The sequence below is a fragment of the Lycium barbarum genome, chromosome 12 (genome assembly GCF_019175385.1).
Source record: "Lycium barbarum isolate Lr01 chromosome 12, ASM1917538v2, whole genome shotgun sequence".
NCBI classification, from domain to species: Eukaryota; Viridiplantae; Streptophyta; class Magnoliopsida; order Solanales; family Solanaceae; genus Lycium; species Lycium barbarum.
The window spans coordinates 42,172,461-42,192,414 of record NC_083348.1 but is presented as its reverse complement, the minus strand read 5'-3'; positions in this window follow the sequence as shown (position 1 = coordinate 42,192,414).

The window sequence follows — 19,954 nt, the reverse complement described above, 5'->3', positions numbered from 1 at the left end:
CCAATTGATCAAATGGTTAAATACGACCCAAAATATGGACCGTAAAGTGGTTTACGGCCCGTAAAATGTGACCGTAAATCACCATGCTTCAGCCTGAGTTTCTGGTCCTGTTAAGATTAAATACGACCACGAAGGACGGTCCATAAACTGGAATACGCACCGTAAACCAAGTTTACGACCACTGTGCACTTAAAATCAGATTTTCAAGTCATTAAATAAGAGGACCAAGGCTTATTTCATTTCACTTCTACATCACACCCCTTCTCTCTAAAACATCTCTCTACATATATTCCATAAGTTTTCAAGGGTTTTTAGTGATCAACAACACAAAATAAGTGAATCAAGTGTAAGCAAACCCATTAAAGATCATTCAAGTCAAGAAATCCAAATGGAGAAAAACTAGGGTTTTTGCTCAAGTGGAGTATTTCGACTAAGGCTTGTTCCTACAACATCTAAGGTAAGATTTATGGTATTTATATGTTGTTTAAGGTATTTGGAAGTTGAAATGCTTGGATTTTTGAAGAGTATAGCAAAATGGGTCATGAAAGATGAATAGTGACGTTTTGAGAAATAGTTTGAATTGAATCATGATTGTTGTTGTGTTGTGACATGAATGGGTTATAAATGACGTTAAGATCATGAAATAGGCATTGTATGTGAATGTACGAAATCGTGTGTTATGGTCTTGAATATGGAAAATTGGAAGTGAATTGAGAATATGGCTAACGTAGATGACTAAAGGCTATTGTTATGATATTGAAAATGTATTGTTGAGGTTTGGGAATTGAATTATGATATGGAGGAATGTTGTATAAATAAAGGAGATGTTGTCCGATTTTCCCTAGCTTTAGCCATTTATGCTAGTTGTCAATTCTAACGATAGTATGACCTTGATGAAGGTATAAACGCAAGCGTGGAGGGAACGTGCAAGTGTTATATAGTCGAACGAAAAGGTATGTAAGGCTAACCCTTCTTTCATAAAGCATGGTTCTTTGGCCAAACGTCTAAATCTCCTATAAGGCTATGATTCCCTTCAAACGATTTGATTCTCCGAGCTAGTAAGCTCCCGATGCTCGATGTGCTACGATTGTACTAAGTTCCTCGTATGACGAGTAAGCCTATAGGGTAGATGTAACGATAATGACAATGATAGTAATGATGATGAGAATAAAATGATGCTAAAAGATGCTTATGAGCTATTATATGTATGTGTGCCTATAAAGGGCTATAATAAGACCCCGAGCTTATGACGCCGACTAAGAATATATGTATATGAATATGTATAGAGTATGTATATGATTATGAAACGTGCGCGCACTTCTGCAGAAGGTACGGATAACCCTGAAGCCTTGGTAGGGCCAGGTATGTATGACCTTGAGCCTTGGTTGGCCAAGTATGTATGAAACACCGAACCTTTATGGTCGGGCACGCTATAGCTATATATATATGTGTGTGTATGTGTGTGTGTTTATGACATCAATATGAGTACGAATATGTTATAAACATGAATGTGAAGGTAAATAAATACGGATATGGATGTATGTACACGGATACGCAACATAAATGGAATGTCCTTGTGGAATGCAAGTAAGTGCTATGACGACGATATTATTATCTCCCATGTTATGCTATTTCATATGTTTACTCTTAAGCTTTCATATTGATATTGATCATGCTTTACATACTCAGTACATTCTTCGTACTGACGTCCTTTTGTTTGTGGACGCTGCGTCATGCCCGTAGGTGCACAAGGAGACAGGCTTGATCCATAGCTATATTTTCAAGGACTACATAGCGGATCTCCATTTCATTCGGAGCTATAGTTTTTGGGTACTTATTCTTTTGTGTACATAATTATGGGCATAGCGGGGTCCTGTCCCGCTCATGTGATATGTTATAACCTTCTTAGAGGATCGTAGACATGTGTGTGTGGTTAGATGTGTTTGGCCTTGTTGGCCTATATTTTTGTATGTCATTTTGTTGGCCTTGTCGGCCCATGTACATTGATATGGCCTAGATGCCTATGATGATATAAGAAATGTTGTCGTCCAATTGGGACTAGTATGATTGATGGCCAGAATGCGTGATTTTATTTATGGCTCACCTAGACGTTATGTGAAAGTATGTTAAAGGGGTGCCCGGGTGGGGTAGCCCCGGGTGCTCGTCGCGGCCTTAGTCGGGTCGTGACACTTGGTGTCAAGAAGAATAGGCGGACATAATTTCTGATTCAGTGGAAGGGTATACAAGAAGCTAATGCTACTTGGGGAAAGACTAAGTCACTTTGGTTGTTCGACAAGCAATTGGAGGACTACCTGAAAACTGCCTCGACGAGGACGTCGAGTTCAACTGGTGGGGGGTGGTTTGTTAAACCTCCGAGTTCGGACTTAGACACATGCGGGCGAGGGTAGTGTCAAGGGCTTGTACATTGCCCCTTGACATGAGCCTATGTGGGTGTTGAAAGCAATGTGCGGGATTGTATCCCCATGGCATGGTGTGCAGCTAAGTCAAGGTGCTTGGGTGTTGGCAAGGCAGCTTGACGAATGTCAGTGGCACGGACAGGCGAATGGCACCAGGCGGGCATGCGTGCAGGAAACGGGTTGGCACAGATGGACATGGGTGTTGGCATGGGCTGGCTGGGGCCAAGGGAGATGGGCAAGGAAGAGTGTTGGTATGGTGTTAGCATGAAGATGGGTGAAAAATATTCTAAGTGTTGGGCGAAGCTATGAGGAGCAAATTAGGCTAAGGCACGCGCGAGGTACATGGGCAGATGGCATGCGCATGGTACATGAGTCGGGCATGCGTGCGGCACATGTAGCTGGGTCATGCGCACGACACATGCGTCGGTTACGCAGTGTGTGCGACATGTGCGACGGTTGGGGCCAGTTCCTGAAGGCTTTGCCCACATGGGCGAAATATTATCTTAGAATCTATATGCCATTATCCCAATGTAACTGCTGGCACATGCCATGCACGCCCCTCCCCTTGTAACTCCTTGTAACTTCCCCTGGCAAGTTTTTATGTAGTCTGAATTTGGCTAAGGCATTGATCAGTTTTGTAAGCTTCCAAATTCGTTAGCCTTTTTGTATATCTGAGAGATAATAAAAAGGTTTGTCATTGCCTGTAAACTTTGTGTGTTCCTTTCATTGTGCTTGACCCAAAATTAATTCTAAGTGTCAAAAGTGAGTGTGTGCGCGAAGGTTTAAGTTGGCTGTGACGCTGACTGCCGAATAGTGGTGACGCTGATAAAAAATCACCCCTATTTCAGGTACCCAAATAACAATTATAGCAATTTTTAGTAACCACTTAAATCTACTATCATAACAATTTAAGAATTAGACTCCTAATAATTTAGGAATCAGTTTCCCTACTTTTACTCCCCCTCAACCTAATTTTTTCTTTTTACGGCTTGGTCACCTTCGTTGCTGCAAGAAGAATTTCTGCAATTCTTGTACAGAAAAGAATTTCTACATTTCTATTTAAGTAACATTTTAGATGCTTACGGAAGCATGTGGCTTCTTATGCTTTTTGGTTTGTCTTCTTAGTTCTATTTTGGTTTTGATTCATATGTCTTTTTAGTTCTTATTTCTGGCTTTCTTTATTTCTTTTAGTTAATAATTATTAAGATTATATATGAATTATACATAGTTAGAGATTAACTTTTTCATTGATTGTTACTAGAATTAGAACTGACGAACAAGAGATCACCTTAAGATTTGTGTGGATTGTAATAGCTCAACATCAATTCTTTGAGAATTTGTTTTGACATGTTGTAGTTCATTGTAGAAGTCGCAGTTCATAGCAGAAGTCGCAGCTTGCGACTTTCGGAACTATATGACATAGTAAGATGATTTGTCTATATTAATTCTTCTAATCATGTAAGTGCATAGCTAAAAATCAACAATTGGCAATGAGTTCTCCTCTTTTGATAATTTCTCGTGTTTCCTTTTTCAGTTGAAATTTTTTTAATTGAAAAATTGGATGAAACAACCATATTGAAGCAGACCACATGGCAGTCAATTGTTATTTGCCAAAAAAATAAATGTTTATCTCTTTCCTTTTTTTTTTTGTTTAAACATTTTTTTTCCCAAGTGAGCTTCACGTGTATCATGATAAATTTAGGGGCGGTAAAAATTATAAAATAATAATAATTCTTTTCCTTGTGTTTTAATTGTTGTTTGTTGAAAGACCAGAGGCACCCTTATTGATTTGTTTCTTGCCAATCACCCGTCGAAGAATAATGGAATGATATTTGATTAATTTGTACGAATTTATACGCGTTTTGTTCATGCACAAAGCGCATACACTAAACTAGTTTAGTAAAAAAAGGTTTGAGGGATCACAGGAATATTTTTGTTATTTTCATTATTTTATTCAAGGATAACTAATCCTGGAACTATTATGGTACTATTATTCCACCATCTAGTAGGGATAGTTTATCCTGACACTATTTCTAATTCTGGTACTCCCTCTGCTCCAAATTATGTGGCAACCTTTCCTTTTTAGTCTGTCCCAAAAGAATGTAACTTTCTATAATTAGGAATGACTTGATTTTAAAATTTCTCTTTTACCCTTAATGAAATGATTTATAGCAATACAAATATCAAAGATTTGTTTTAGAACCTAAATTTCAAAAGCCTTCCTTACTTTTTTAAACGTTGTGTCAAGTCAAACAATGCCACATAAATTGAAACGGAGGGAGTAACTTATCACATAATTAGTAATCAAATATATATATAATATAAAGCTAAGCATAGACAAGGTGACGTGGCACCTCTCTATGGCCTCCATTCCTATTTATCTATTTTCTCCATTTTTTGCAATGTTTCCTCCTCCATCCTATTAGTTTAGATTATATTAAAAAGATAAAGGTCTTATCTCTAATTAAACTGATAATTAATACATATTCATGATTATGCTTTTTCATCTCCTTCATCCGTTTTGCTCATCATCTCTTCCGTTCATGGGTCAACAATTAGTTAATTTCCCATTAAGCTTAACGATTAATTCATATTAATGTTTATACGTGTTAGTCTTTGATGAAAGATAAAGAATATCAAGAAATTCAAGAAAATCAAGAAACACAAGACTGAAATTCAAGAAAAAGAAAAGTCCAACAAGCTCAAGTTTGAAGATTATTTCCAATTCTTGTTTCTTGAATCCTTTTCTAAATAGGTTTCTTGTTTCTTGATTTATATTTTAGTAGGATTTAATTTCCTATCATTAGTAGGACTTTTATCCTAGATCTAGTAGGATTCAGTTTTCTTTATTCTTTTCCTTGTAGAATAGGGATTTTACTTTCCTTGTTTTTAGCTATTTCCTTTCTAGAGTAGAATAGGGATTTGTAGCCATAAAAGAAGAGACCCTAGGCCTATATAAAGGGTTCTCATGACTTGTAAATATACTATTCACGTTTTGAGCAGAAACCTAAATTTTGCAATAGAGTTATTTTCTCTATTTGGTGTTCTTTATCCTTGTTTTTGGTTCCAAGCAAGGTGGTGATAGTCTTTATCTTGTTTTCAATAGCGTGTGGTGTTTCTTTATCACGTTAATTGATTTCAAGTGGTGACTTAGGAACTTTATTTGTTTTGATCATTCAAGAACGCGGTTCTTGATTAAAATTCGTTCTAGTTCATACCCAAAACCTTAATTTTCTTTCCATCGTGCCGGCCTCAATACTTATTTGATTTAAACGATTCAATAATTATTTTTATAGTTCAAATCGTCATCTTTCTCCTCGTCTTGAAATCACATAATTTCGAGAAGTATAGCCCGATTTACGTCCGTTTCTTGAATCTGCCCATCAAATCGCTTCAAGAACAAGATCCTGGTCGATTGGTTCTTTGTTAACTCAAAGAATCACATCAATTTGGTGATGGGCAGATTCAAGAAACGGGCGTATCTCAAGTTATAGGCGTTGGATTAAAGTGATTCAAAAGCTATGTGAAAGATGACAATCTGAACTATAAACATAACTATTGAATCGTTTAAATCAAGTAAGTATTGAGGCCGGTACGATGGAAAGAAAATTAAGGTTTTGGGTATGAACTAGAACGAATTTTAATCAAGAACCGCGTTCTTGAATGATCAAAATAAATAAAGTTCCTAAGTCACCACTTGAAATCAATTAACGTGATAAAGAAACACCACACGCTATTGAAAACAAGATAAAGACTATCACCACCTTGCTTGGAACCAAAAACAAGGATAAAGAACACCAAATAGAGAAAATAACTCTATTGCAAAATTTAGGTTTCTGCTCAAAACGTGAATAGTATATTTACAAGTCATGAGAACCCTTTATATAGGCCTAGGGTCTCTTCTTTTATGGCTACAAATCCCTATTCTACTCTAGAAAGGAAATAGCTAAAAACAAGGAAAGTAAAATCCCTATTCTACAAGGAAAAGAATAAAGAAAACTGAATCCTACTAGATCTAGGATAAAAGTCCTACTAATGATAGGAAATTAAATCCTACTAAAATATAAATCAAGAAACAAGAAACCTATTTAGAAAAGGATTCAAGAAACAAGAATTGGAAATAATCTTCAAACTTGAGCTTGTTGGACTTTTCTTTTTCTTGAATTTCAGTCTTGTGTTTCTTGATTTTCTTGAATTTCTTGATATTCTTTATCTTTCATCATTCTCCCCTTGTTGAGAAAGACTCGTCCTCGAGTCTAAAGGCTCCATAAACGGTGAAAGATTAGCCAAAAAAAAAATAAAAATGGGAACAACCCATACTTACCAGGCTCTAAGTTGCATTTTTCTAACTTTTCATAGAGCTTCATCATGTTCAAAGAAAACTTTGCATATGGCCGAACTAAATCCCACTTTCTTAGTGGTAACTTTATACCATGATTTCTCAAACATATCATCTTAAACTGATCTTCAATGTGTAAACCATGATCATAACTTATTTCCTTTTGATCTTTATAAATCTTGAACACTTCCGTGTCGATGTGGTATTTGCATGCAAAATCTGAGTTAGTGCCACAAAAACCTTTAAATAAATCAAATTCATGAACCTTTGGATCAGGGTTAGAGAATAAATCATGTCTTCTTATGAGCTCCTTGATGATTTTGATGCTCTCATATTTGACATGATTATAGCCATTAACCTCAATGAAATTGAGAGATATTAAATCTACACTTTCTTGCAAAGATTCAACCTTTTGAGGAATAAATCTTGTTCGAATTAGATAATAAATTAAACTCTCATTCATAAACTCCTTTTTCAGCAACTTATTCTCTTTCTCTTCGAAATCTTCATAGACTATTGGTCCTATGCAATCCGTTACTTTGGTTGGTGTGGAGTAAGAAACAAAATCTGTATTCTTTTTGAAATCCCTTTGTGGAAACTCAATCTCACAAATAGTTGGATGCTCCAATGGATCCTCATCAAACTTTGGAGGTAAATCCTCCACCTGTGGATCCAATACATTCTCCTCCTCCGTTTGTTGTTCCATATTTATGGGACCAATGATTTGTAATTTGGTCACAAAAGAATCATCAACATTCTTGGAGTTTTTAGCAACATCTTCTTGATTCAAGGGAACCAATTTAATTCTTCGTCCATCCTTTGTAAAAGAGTAGGTATTACGATATTCATCATATTTAGCACACCTATCGTACACCCATGGTCTTCCAAGTAATAAGTGGCAAGCATCCATCTTTGTTACATCACACCAAACAACGTCTTTATATATTTTGCCAATAGAAAAAGAAACTAGGCATTGATGAGTTACCTCTAAACCACCATCATCATTCTCAAATTTGATGCTATAAGGATATGGATGAAGTTTTGTTAACAAGCCAAGTTTGGAAACCATCTCTTCAGAAACAACATTAACATGACTTCCTTTATCAATGATTACCGAACATACCTTATCATGGGAGGTACATCTAGTGCGGAAAAGAGATTCCTTTTTCCATAGTTTTTCATCTTCTTGAACCAAACGTCCTCCTCTTGGTTGCATACTCATCCTACTCTTCAACTGTGCTCTGATACCAAATTGATGTGATTCTTCGAGTTAACAAAGAACCAATCGACCAGGATCTTGTTCTTGAAGCGATTTGATGGGCAGATTCAAGAAACGGGCGTATCTCAAGTTATAGGCGTTGGATTAAAGTGATTCAAAAGCTATGTGAAAGATGACAATCTGAACTATAAAAATAACTATTGAATCGTTTAAATCAAGTAAGTATTGAGGCCGGCACGATGGAAAGAAAATTAAGGTTTTGGGTATGAACTAGAACGAATTTTAATCAAGAACCGCGTTCTTGAATGATCAAAATAAATAAAGTTCCTAAGTCACCACTTGAAATCAATTAACGTGATAAAGAAACACCACACGCTATTGAAAACAAGATAAAGACTATCACCACCTTGCTTGGAACCAAAAACAAGGATAAAGAACACCAAATAGAGAAAATAACTCTATTGCAAAATTTAGGTTTCTGCTCAAAACGTGAATAGTATATTTACAAGTCATGAGAACCCTTTATATAGGCCTAGGGTCTCTTCTTTTATGGCTACAAATCCCTATTCTACTCTAGAAAGGAAATAGCTAAAAACAAGGAAAGTAAAATCCCTATTCTACAAGGAAAAGAATAAAGAAAACTGAATCCTACTAGATCTAGGATAAAAGTCCTACTAATGATAGGAAATTAAATCCTACTAAAATATAAATCAAGAAACAAGAAACCTATTTAGAAAAGGATTCAAGAAACAAGAATTGGAAATAATCTTCAAACTTGAGCTTGTTGGACTTTTCTTTTTCTTGAATTTCAGTCTTGTGTTTCTTGATTTTCTTGAATTTCTTGATATTCTTTATCTTTCATCATTCTCCCCTTGTTGAGAAAGACTCGTCCTCGAGTCTAAAGGCTCCATAAACGGTGAAAGATTAGCCAAAAAAAAAATAAAAATGGGAACAACCCATACTTACCAGGCTCTAAGTTGCATTTTTCTAACTTTTCATAGAGCTTCATCATGTTCAAAGAAAACTTTGCATATGGCCGAACTAAATCCCACTTTCTTAGTGGTAACTTTATACCATGATTTCTCAAACATATCATCTTAAACTGATCTTCAATGTGTAAACCATGATCATAACTTATTTCCTTTTGATCTTTATAAATCTTGAACACTTCCGTGTCGATGTGGTATTTGCATGCAAAATCTGAGTTAGTGCCACAAAAACCTTTAAATAAATCAAATTCATGAACCTTTGGATCAGGGTTAGAGAATAAATCATGTCTTCTTATGAGCTCCTTGATGATTTTGATGCTCTCATATTTGACATGATTATAGCCATTAACCTCAATGAAATTGAGAGATATTAAATCTACACTTTCTTGCAAAGATTCAACCTTTTGAGGAATAAATCTTGTTCGAATTAGATAATAAATTAAACTCTCATTCATAAACTCCTTTTTCAGCAACTTATTCTCTTTCTCTTCGAAATCTTCATAGACTATTGGTCCTATGCAATCCGTTACTTTGGTTGGTGTGGAGTAAGAAACAAAATCTGTATTCTTTTTGAAATCCCTTTGTGGAAACTCAATCTCACAAATAGTTGGATGCTCCAATGGATCCTCATCAAACTTTGGAGGTAAATCCTCCACCTGTGGATCCAATACATTCTCCTCCTCCGTTTGTTGTTCCATATTTATGGGACCAATGATTTGTAATTTGGTCACAAAAGAATCATCAACATTCTTGGAGTTTTTAGCAACATCTTCTTGATTCAAGGGAACCAATTTAATTCTTCGTCCATCCTTTGTAAAAGAGTAGGTATTACGATATTCATCATATTTAGCACACCTATCGTACACCCATGGTCTTCCAAGTAATAAGTGGCAAGCATCCATCTTTGTTACATCACACCAAACAACGTCTTTATATATTTTGCCAATAGAAAAAGAAACTAGGCATTGATGAGTTACCTCTAAACCACCATCATCATTCTCAAATTTGATGCTATAAGGATATGGATGAAGTTTTGTTAACAAGCCAAGTTTGGAAACCATCTCTTCAGAAACAACATTAACATGACTTCCTTTATCAATGATTACCGAACATACCTTATCATGGGAGGTACATCTAGTGCGGAAAAGAGATTCCTTTTTCCATAGTTTTTCATCTTCTTGAACCAAACGTCCTCCTCTTGGTTGCATACTCATCCTACTCTTCAACTGTGCTCTGATACCAAATTGATGTGATTCTTCGAGTTAACAAAGAACCAATCGACCAGGATCTTGTTCTTGAAGCGATTTGATGGGCAGATTCAAGAAACGGGCGTATCTCAAGTTATAGGCGTTGGATTAAAGTGATTCAAAAGCTATGTGAAAGATGACAATCTGAACTATAAAAATAACTATTGAATCGTTTAAATCAAGTAAGTATTGAGGCCGGCACGATGGAAAGAAAATTAAGGTTTTGGGTATGAACTAGAACGAATTTTAATCAAGAACCGCGTTCTTGAATGATCAAAATAAATAAAGTTCCTAAGTCACCACTTGAAATCAATTAACGTGATAAAGAAACACCACACGCTATTGAAAACAAGATAAAGACTATCACCACCTTGCTTGGAACCAAAAACAAGGATAAAGAACACCAAATAGAGAAAATAACTCTATTGCAAAATTTAGGTTTCTGCTCAAAACGTGAATAGTATATTTACAAGTCATGAGAACCCTTTATATAGGCCTAGGGTCTCTTCTTTTATGGCTACAAATCCCTATTCTACTCTAGAAAGGAAATAGCTAAAAACAAGGAAAGTAAAATCCCTATTCTACAAGGAAAAGAATAAAGAAAACTGAATCCTACTAGATCTAGGATAAAAGTCCTACTAATGATAGGAAATTAAATCCTACTAAAATATAAATCAAGAAACAAGAAACCTATTTAGAAAAGGATTCAAGAAACAAGAATTGGAAATAATCTTCAAACTTGAGCTTCTTGGACTTTTCTTTTTCTTGAATTTCAGTCTTGTGTTTCTTGATTTTCTTGAATTTCTTGATATTCTTTATCTTTCATCATTATTTGTTTTGATCATTCAAGAACGCGGTTCTTGATTAAAATTCGTTCTAGTTCATACCCAAAACCTTAATTTTCTTTCCATCGTGCCGGCCTCAATACTTACTTGATTTAAACGATTCAATAGTTATTTTTATAGTTCAGATTGTCATCTTTCACATAGCTTTTGAATCACTTTAATCCAACGCCTATAACTTGAGATACGCCCGTTTCTTGAATCTGCCCATCAAATCGCTTCAAGAACAAGATCCTGGTCGATTGGTTCTTTGTTAACTCGAAGAATCACATCAGTCTTCTTCCATGTCTGTTGGTTCACCTCAAATTTTTCATTCATATGTCCTGCCGTGCTTCAGTTGTGCAGTGTCAGCTTATTATGCCTTCTAATTTTCACATTTTTTTGTTTCCTCTCTCTTTCCCTCTCTGTATACTTATGTATGATAAAGTATATGTAGTTTAAATGGTTGTTTGATTTGTTTTCAATTATTTTATTTAAATTGATATATTATGTATTTTGTACGGGAAGACATAGAAGCCAAAGGAATTTGTTTGATTTTTACCTTGCATATTCATTGTATTTCGTTTTTTACTTTGTATGGTCACAATTTGTGCCTTGTGAGATTCAAGTATTATTGAATATTTCATTTTGATTGAACTTATTTGTTTATGCTATCTTTCCAGCATATTCAAACGGACTCATTTCTTTACGGGCAAAGGTAAGCCAATGTTTTGGTTGAACACTTTACCCTTTTGAGTACTATAATTATATTTATTCAACATTTGCTACAGAAATTTATTTTGTGCAATGCCATCTACATTGAAGAGCTTGGTGCATTCAGTAGTATCTACCTCAATATTGGATGCATTTCTCCTAAGGTAATTATATAGTCTCTAAATTCTTACTTCTTAATTATTTTTACTATTAGCTTACTTATTTTTTTCATTAATATAAGATGTATTTAATTATTAGCATGAGCCCGTTTGGATTGGCTTATAAGTTGCCTATAAGTTGCTTATAAGCTGTTTTTAGTTTTTTTGAGTGTTTGGCTGGCCAGCTTAAAGTCATTTTGTGCTTAAAATAAGCTAAAAAAAATAATTGGGTCCATTTGATTTAGCTTATCTAAAGAAGCTTATAAGCTGAAAACAGCTTATAAGTCAAAAAAAATAAGTTGGGCTACCCCAACTTATTTTTTTTGGCTTATAAGCTGTTTTCAGCTTATAGGCATAAGCCCATCCAAACAGGCTCCATATTAATTTCTTCGTAAATGTATTGATGCCTTTCACAATATATTGAGCGTTATTCTGAGATTGATTTTGTTATAACAATTCTTTTTGTAAATCTGAATCAACTAATGAAATTGGAATTGATGCAGTACAAGTGATTCCCTCTTTGTTTTGTGATTTTGTATTCATAGGATTAGGAAGTAAAGACTTTAATTTCATTCCAGACTCAATGATATGTTATATAGTTTTGACATTAATCATTATATAGGGTGGACCAGTGTGATGCTTGATCTCAGCACTAAGTGCATCATTTTGTTGCAATTTCCAGATAAACTTTTTTTTATTATTTGAATTTGTGCTAATTGTGAAATTTATTCTCTTAGTTTAAAGTTGGTTTGTTTGAAGCTATGAATGGCATTTTCTCGCCAAATATATTTTGATGTTACTCTAATCAGATTTATCATGTGACTTTAAACTTAATCTTTTGATTTGTCCTTCTACTATGCGAAAAAGATCATATTTACCCTCCGTTATACTATTAGTGGCACAAAAATACCCCTGATGTTAGTAAAATGGTTCAAATATACCCTTTATCCATTAGGGTTATCCCAAGGTGGACACCCAATTTCATACGATAATAACTTTTTGATGAGGTGGACGCCATGTGGCATGCCACCTCACTGCCCCAACACATTTTATCCATCACTTCACTTCTTCTTCGCCCACTAGTACGTGCTCCCCCTCCACTACCATTGCCATCATCAACACCATGACTACAACCTTTTTCACCACTAACAATAAATATCAAACACTACAAGTGTTTACAGTTTCAACTGTTTTTTTTTTTTTGTTGAAATTATTAAGTCCAATGACTTTGTGTGTACTCTTTGTTAAAATTATTTTTGTTAAAATTGTGTGTACTCTTTAGTGCTAAATGAGGTAGAAAATGATGTATATTTCAACAGTTTTGACTTCTTTTTCTCTCTGTTGGACAACTGCATCAAGTTTCAAAAAACAACAAAGAAAGTTTTTTTTTTTTTTTTTAAAGAAAAGGAAATGGTCAACTAGCCATGGTAGAAGAAAAAAACTAGTCATGAGAACATTTATTATATTTCTAGCCATTGATAAAGTTTAAATTCAAATGGTCACTATTCAATAATAATAAGTCTCTTTAACAAATGATTGATTGATTTATCTAATCTGTGAATGGAATTTGAAGTTCAACACTAATTTTTTAAAATTTACCTAAGAATATGACCATTAGCTATTATGTGCTACATGTTTATAGTTAATTTGACTGTGTTGAAATCCTTAATAACCTCGTACACTCATGATAAAAATGTCGGTGAATATAATGGAAATTGTGGCTACTGAGTCTGATGATTGATGAACTTACGTGAATTGTTGGCTATTAAGTTCAGATGTTGAGATATTCATTCTTTTATATAATCAATTATGCATATGGTTATGAAGGGATCAGGCTGCACACGCTGTAATGGGTTGCATCATAATGCAATGCAAGTGACCTCTTATGCTCTGGAGCATGATTAGTTGTTGGGAGGCCTGAACCCGATGTGACCTGGGAGGTCTGATAATTCTGGGTGGTATATGAATTTAGTGGTCTTCCATGGGTCACATCTTTTGTATAATCCTGGAAGCTCTGTGTGTTAAGGAAGCATACTGCATTACATTGCATTTCATTACTTTCCTTACTTGGTTATGTGATTGACTTTGTATTTGATTCTTTGACTACTTGACTACCTGTTTATTTTATTTTTCATTTTTTTTCCAGCTCAGGTCTCCAAAGAACTACCTGTTTATCTGAGTAAGTGACTTAAGTGGTTCTTTTACACTCTGTTTTGGTGAAGATTTCGGTAATGTGACCAAGGATTGGGTAAGAATAATGGAAAGGGGAGATTTTCTACTTTACTTCGTCATTACTTCTTTTGTTGTCAGTTTATGAGACATACTGAGTACACGTGTTTTCCGTACTCAGACTACACTTGATACACTTTTGTTGTGCAGATTCAGTCCCTAGTACCAGTGGATTGCACAGGGCAGAGTGAGTTCATGTCGAGCCTATCCTGGAGGTCGTGGTGAGATGTATGGCTGTTTCGCAACACCCCTCCTCCCTCTATCATTCAACATTCTTTCTTTCATGTATTATTCAGACGATGTATTCATAGTTTTAGACTTGTATTGTTCTATTATTCTAGAGGCTCTTGTACTTATGACACTAATCTTGGATGGTTTTGGATCATGTTTCTTCCCGATTTTGTATTATGGATAATCAGTTCTTCTTTTTATTTCTTCCGTGTACTTACTTATATGTATCGTAATCGTTTGGGTTTGGCTTACCTATTGGTTTGTAAATAGGTGCCATGACTTATGAATTTTGGGTCGCCCACTCACCATTTTAATAAGCTTTCATCTAAGTATGGTCCTTAAACCATCCTCCAAAATATTGGCAATGTGGCTTATAAGTTATCTTTGCCTCGTGAACAACTTCACCCCACCTTTCACGTCTCATTGTTAAAACCCTGCCATACCATCCCTGGTTATGTAGCCGACCCTCTTGTTGCCAACCTTTTCGGTCCCTATTGTCCAAAGCCTATTAGAATCCTTGATCGCATGATGATTCAAGAAGGAAATAAGGTTGTACCTGAAGTTTTGATTGCATGGGAGCAATTGCCAGAAGATCACGTACCTGGGAGGATTTTCATGCTCTGAAGTTACGATTTCCCTCTTTTGTTCCTTGAGGACAAAGAACATTTTAACTAACGAGTATTGATGTGTTTTGAAAATGTTGTCCATAGAAGAGAGGTACATTTAGCTTGCGGAGGAGTATGTACAGGAAAAGACAGAGTTAGTTGAGCCGTCGAGTTAGTTACGTGGGCACGTAAGGTGACAAGGCCCATTGCTAGTTTTTTTTTAAGAATCTGAACCCCAAGTTTTAATTATTATGTAATAGGACCCCATTTAGGATTACTTCTAATTAAGTGGAGACAAGTTATTGGGGCGTCAAAAAAAGCCCCCAAGTTTTAAAAAATACATTTTCGTCCAAGGATTTAAAAATAAATAATAAACGAAAATGAGTACACCGTGTGCAGACACGGCGACCCTGCAACTGTCAACCTATCGATTATGTCATGTTCTTGTAGAGTTTTCGACGTGGACAAGCTCTCGTGCCCACATGCCATAGCATTTCTGCGTAAGAGGTATCCAGATACATTTGGAGACTCCGTTTATAACCACTCTTTTGCATATTACTCCGCAGATGCATACTACAAAGCATATGAAGGTGATATTGTCCAAATTCCTCATGAAAATTGTCGAAATTCCTCATGAAAGTAAGTGGATGATTCTGTTATATATATGCAGGGTGCACAAGTTCCCCCCACCAAAATACGTTCCTAAACTGGGTCGAAAGAGTAATAAGCGTAAGAATGGTGTCTTGGCGGGATAATGTAGTTATACCAAGAAACCAGCCAAGAGAAAAAATAAATGCTCCCTATGCAAGCAACCTGGACACAAGAGAACCACTTGTAATCTAAATTTGTCACAAGTTGAGCAGAATAACCACTTGTAATCTGAATTTGTCATAAGTTGACCATAATTCATCACAAGTTGAGCAGAATTCATCACAAGTTGACCATAATTCATCACAAGTTGAGTTGAATTCGTCACAAGTTGAGCAGTGAATTTGTCATTGGTCTATTGGTATATTGTCCTTTTGTTTAATATGGCTGCAGTAAAATGTACTTTTATTGTTGGTCTATTTCTCTTTTATCTTCTATGGATGGAGGGAATGTATTTTTGTTGCCCTTTTGTTTTTGATATGGCTGGAGTGTATGTATAACTGTTGTTGGTCTATTTGTAATTGTTGTTGGTCTATGTTAAACGTTGTTATTTTGTCTTCGCTTTTAACGAATGCATTCGGTCTAGACATAAAACAAGCTGACAATTGATTATAAAAGGAAACACAATCAAAAGGAACCACAAATGACCCATTTGATAAATAAAAATGACACTAAACACAACAACATCCTCTTCATCTTTTCTTTCTCAACTTCAGCTGCCTTCAGTTCCTTTTTTGCCTGATCCCTCTCAGTCTGAGCTTCCTTCAATTGATCTTTAAACCAGTCCCTCGATGCTTCCGCTTCCTTGAAGAGGCTTCTAACTTCTCCCAATGACTCTTCAGCTTTGTGGAGCCTATACATTAAATTAAATTTCTCCTCCCCAATTATTAATGGGGTATCATCATCGACCCATTTAAAACAACCACAACCACCATCTTCTTTCTGCACAAATAATAATAAAAACAATTAGTAGTGTATTAAGTTAAAACAAACGTAAGCATATTAAATACTAACTTTTCCTTTGGCACGGCCATAAAAATCCCTTTCGGGATTTTGTGGTGTCTTTGAAGTCTTAATGGGTGCTAAATCACCACACCTGCATATTCCCTTTTGTGTGCCATACGAATTAGACGATGACTTCTGCGACATTTTAGTAATTAATGAATCGACGCTTCTAATAATCTTCCCTTGAGTAATAATAAAATCTCAGTTTTTTACTCTTCGGTAGAAAGCCTGGGGATGAGGGTATTTATAATGGAAAAGTTACCGTTATTTGAACGTTGGGTTTGAAAAACGTTATCGTTTGAGTTATATGAGAGTTCTAAACGTTTAATTTATAATTCACCTATAATATATTAGTAGAATATCCAATGTAACACATGTCTTTTCAATGAACAAACATTTATTAAATAAGAGTTGCACTAAATTTTTTAATTTAAAACACATGGAATTAGTGAAACAACATTATAATGATCTAAACAATGACACTAATTGATTAATGTCAAGATTATGCTTGTGAAAGTCTTTGGTTGTGATGATTATTTGTAACAACTTGAAATTGATGACATACTACATGTGAACATCATATTTATTTTCATTGATATTGCTGTTTATAATAATAAATATGACGTTATATATTTATCAAGTACTCATTTAAATTTCAACGAATATAAGTTTCAAGAATAAATTCATCAATGTATATATTTTCCCCATTGTTAAACAACGTTTAGTAGAAGATGCAATTCCATCTACTGTCTATTTTAAAGTTAGTTCATGACATTATATATTTGTTAAGAGCCCATTTAAGTGCCCACAAATATAAACTTCAAGGATTAATTCATCAATTTTAACATGCATAATTTTCCCATTCATATTGGTGTTATTTCTTATTTTCCCCATTTTCAATAACGTTTAGTAGAAGATACAATTCGGTCTACTATCTATTTTAAACTTAATTCATGACATTATATATTTGTTAAGAGCCCATTTTAAGTGCCCACAAATGTAAACTTCAAGAATTAATTCATCAATTTTAACGTGCATAGTTTTTCCATTAATATTGGTGTTATTCTTATTTTCCCCATTTTCAATAATGTCTTGTAGAAGACACAATTAGTCTAGTGTCTGTGTGGAACTCTTAAGTTATCAGTGCATATTTTCCCATTGCTGAACAACGTCTAGTAGAATAGACAATTAGGTCTAGTGTCTATGTGTGACTGTTGGCAGTTATTTCTTATTTTCCCCATTTTCAACAACGTCTAGTAGAATAGACAATTAGGTCTAGTGTCTATGTGTGGCAGATAGCAGTGTAATTTTTCCCATTTTTCCATTAATATTAGTGTTATTAGTTATTTCTTAGTTTTAATATTTTTCAACAACGCTTAGTAGAAGATAAAATTAGGTCTAGTGTCTATGTTTCAACAGTTAGCAGTTATTTCTTATTTTCCCCATTTTCAACAACGTCTAGTAGAAGACTCATTTACGTCTAGTGTCTATGATGGAACTATTAAGTTATTAGTGCATGAAATAAAATGAAAATAAGTGAATACCAATAAAGCCAAGAGGCAACCTTGATATTAACATAGGGTGATTTAAATGGTATGTCAAACAAAACAACAAAAACATCACCCTAAACACAAAAATAACCAAAAACATAAACTACAACTAATGAGGGTTGTGAGGGGGTGGGAGGAAGCTTGAGGTGAATGTGGGGTGAAGCTTCAGGGGAATCTGGAGGAGGAGGAGCGGGGGGAGGGGGGGGGGGGGGGTGTTGTAGTCTTAGAGCACCTCTCCCCGATCAGTGAGGAGTTCAGCGAAAATGATATTTGTTCTCCTATGATGTCGCTCCATATCCTCTCTTGTGGTGAAAGCAAGGTGACGGACAAACCACACCTCCTCCTCAAGCCGACGCATAAGTCTAAACAGCGAGGTGATGCTTCCGTTGGCAACAGGAACTTCCCACAACATTCTACTGACCCGAGGGTCTTCGTAAGCCTGGGGGGGGGGGGGGGGAGAGGGTGTTGGAGTTATGATGGCCATTTGGAAGGCCATTTGTTACATCTTGGAAATTTCAAGTTGTTTGCATTATGAGTAGACTAATGTGAGCCTAAAGTGGACATGAAGTCCTTATAAGGTTAAGGAGGGTATTTGACAACTTGAAGTGCGTACATTAAGGTTTTGGAGTCATATGAATCGGTGGAAGCAAGTTCGTCGAAGGAAGTGGAATTTGAGCCATGTTTTGGGAAGATTCCGCATTGATTGAGCTATACCTTGTTTAGTAATGTCTTGAGGGGGAGCTATAGGACCCCTTAGATGGTTAACGAAGTTTTACACAAATGCCAAGAAGGTTCCATAAGGATTGGAAGTCAAACGAATTGAAGGGAGCAACTTATAGGAAAGGGGAAATTTGACTGACCGTAGGGTGTTTGACAGCCCGTCAAATGGTGGAGCCACCATTGTGAAACGGTCATAGTGAGGCCTGTTTGGCTGGGCTATTTGACGGTCCATTTGACGGACCGCAGGACGTTTGACAGTCCGTCAAAGTGGACGTCAAAATGGCCGATGGGATTTTAAGTGACGCTTTATATATTTCGTTTTACCTCATTTGGGTTCATTATTTCCCCAATTCAGACCCTAGAGCTCTCCAAAAACCCCTCCCCAAGTTTATACACTAATCCATACCAAACCCAAGAGGATTAAGATATTCAAGTGCTAAAAAGCTTACTAGTGTTTGTGAAGCTCAAGATTTCCTTTGATGTTGATGTTGGAGACTTCACTCTAGTAAAGTAAGTTGATCCAAGGCTTGTTCCTGTGTGATTTAGGTAAGTTTATTTTTTACATCTCTTGCATATAGTTAAGGTTGTTTGATTGTTGTACCATTTGGTTGAAGGAAGAAAAATGAAAGGAGAGTTCAAGTATGAGTTTGAGGACATTTTTGAGCTAGAAATTAACTTTGAATTATAATTCTTGGCATGTTATGAATATAATCTTGTTGTGGGTGGTAATAATGATGTTGAGGAAGTGTTCTATACAAGTGTATATTGGGTTTTGTTGAAATTATTGTTATGAGTGATTATGAAAAGGAGTTTTGGGGATTGAATAGAGCCTAATTTGAATGAAGTCTCTTAATTGTGGTATTGTTGATAATGTCATTGATTGATTGAGGGTTGTTTTGGAATTTGGTAGAAGTAGATGAAATAGGGGAAATGCTGCCCAATTTTCGCTAGCTCACGAATTATACTAGTTTGGACTTAAGAGTGTCTTTGAGACCTAACCTTGGTATGAACCCTTAGATTTCTCGAACTTTGGAGGAGAACGTTAAGAAGTTAAGAAGACAT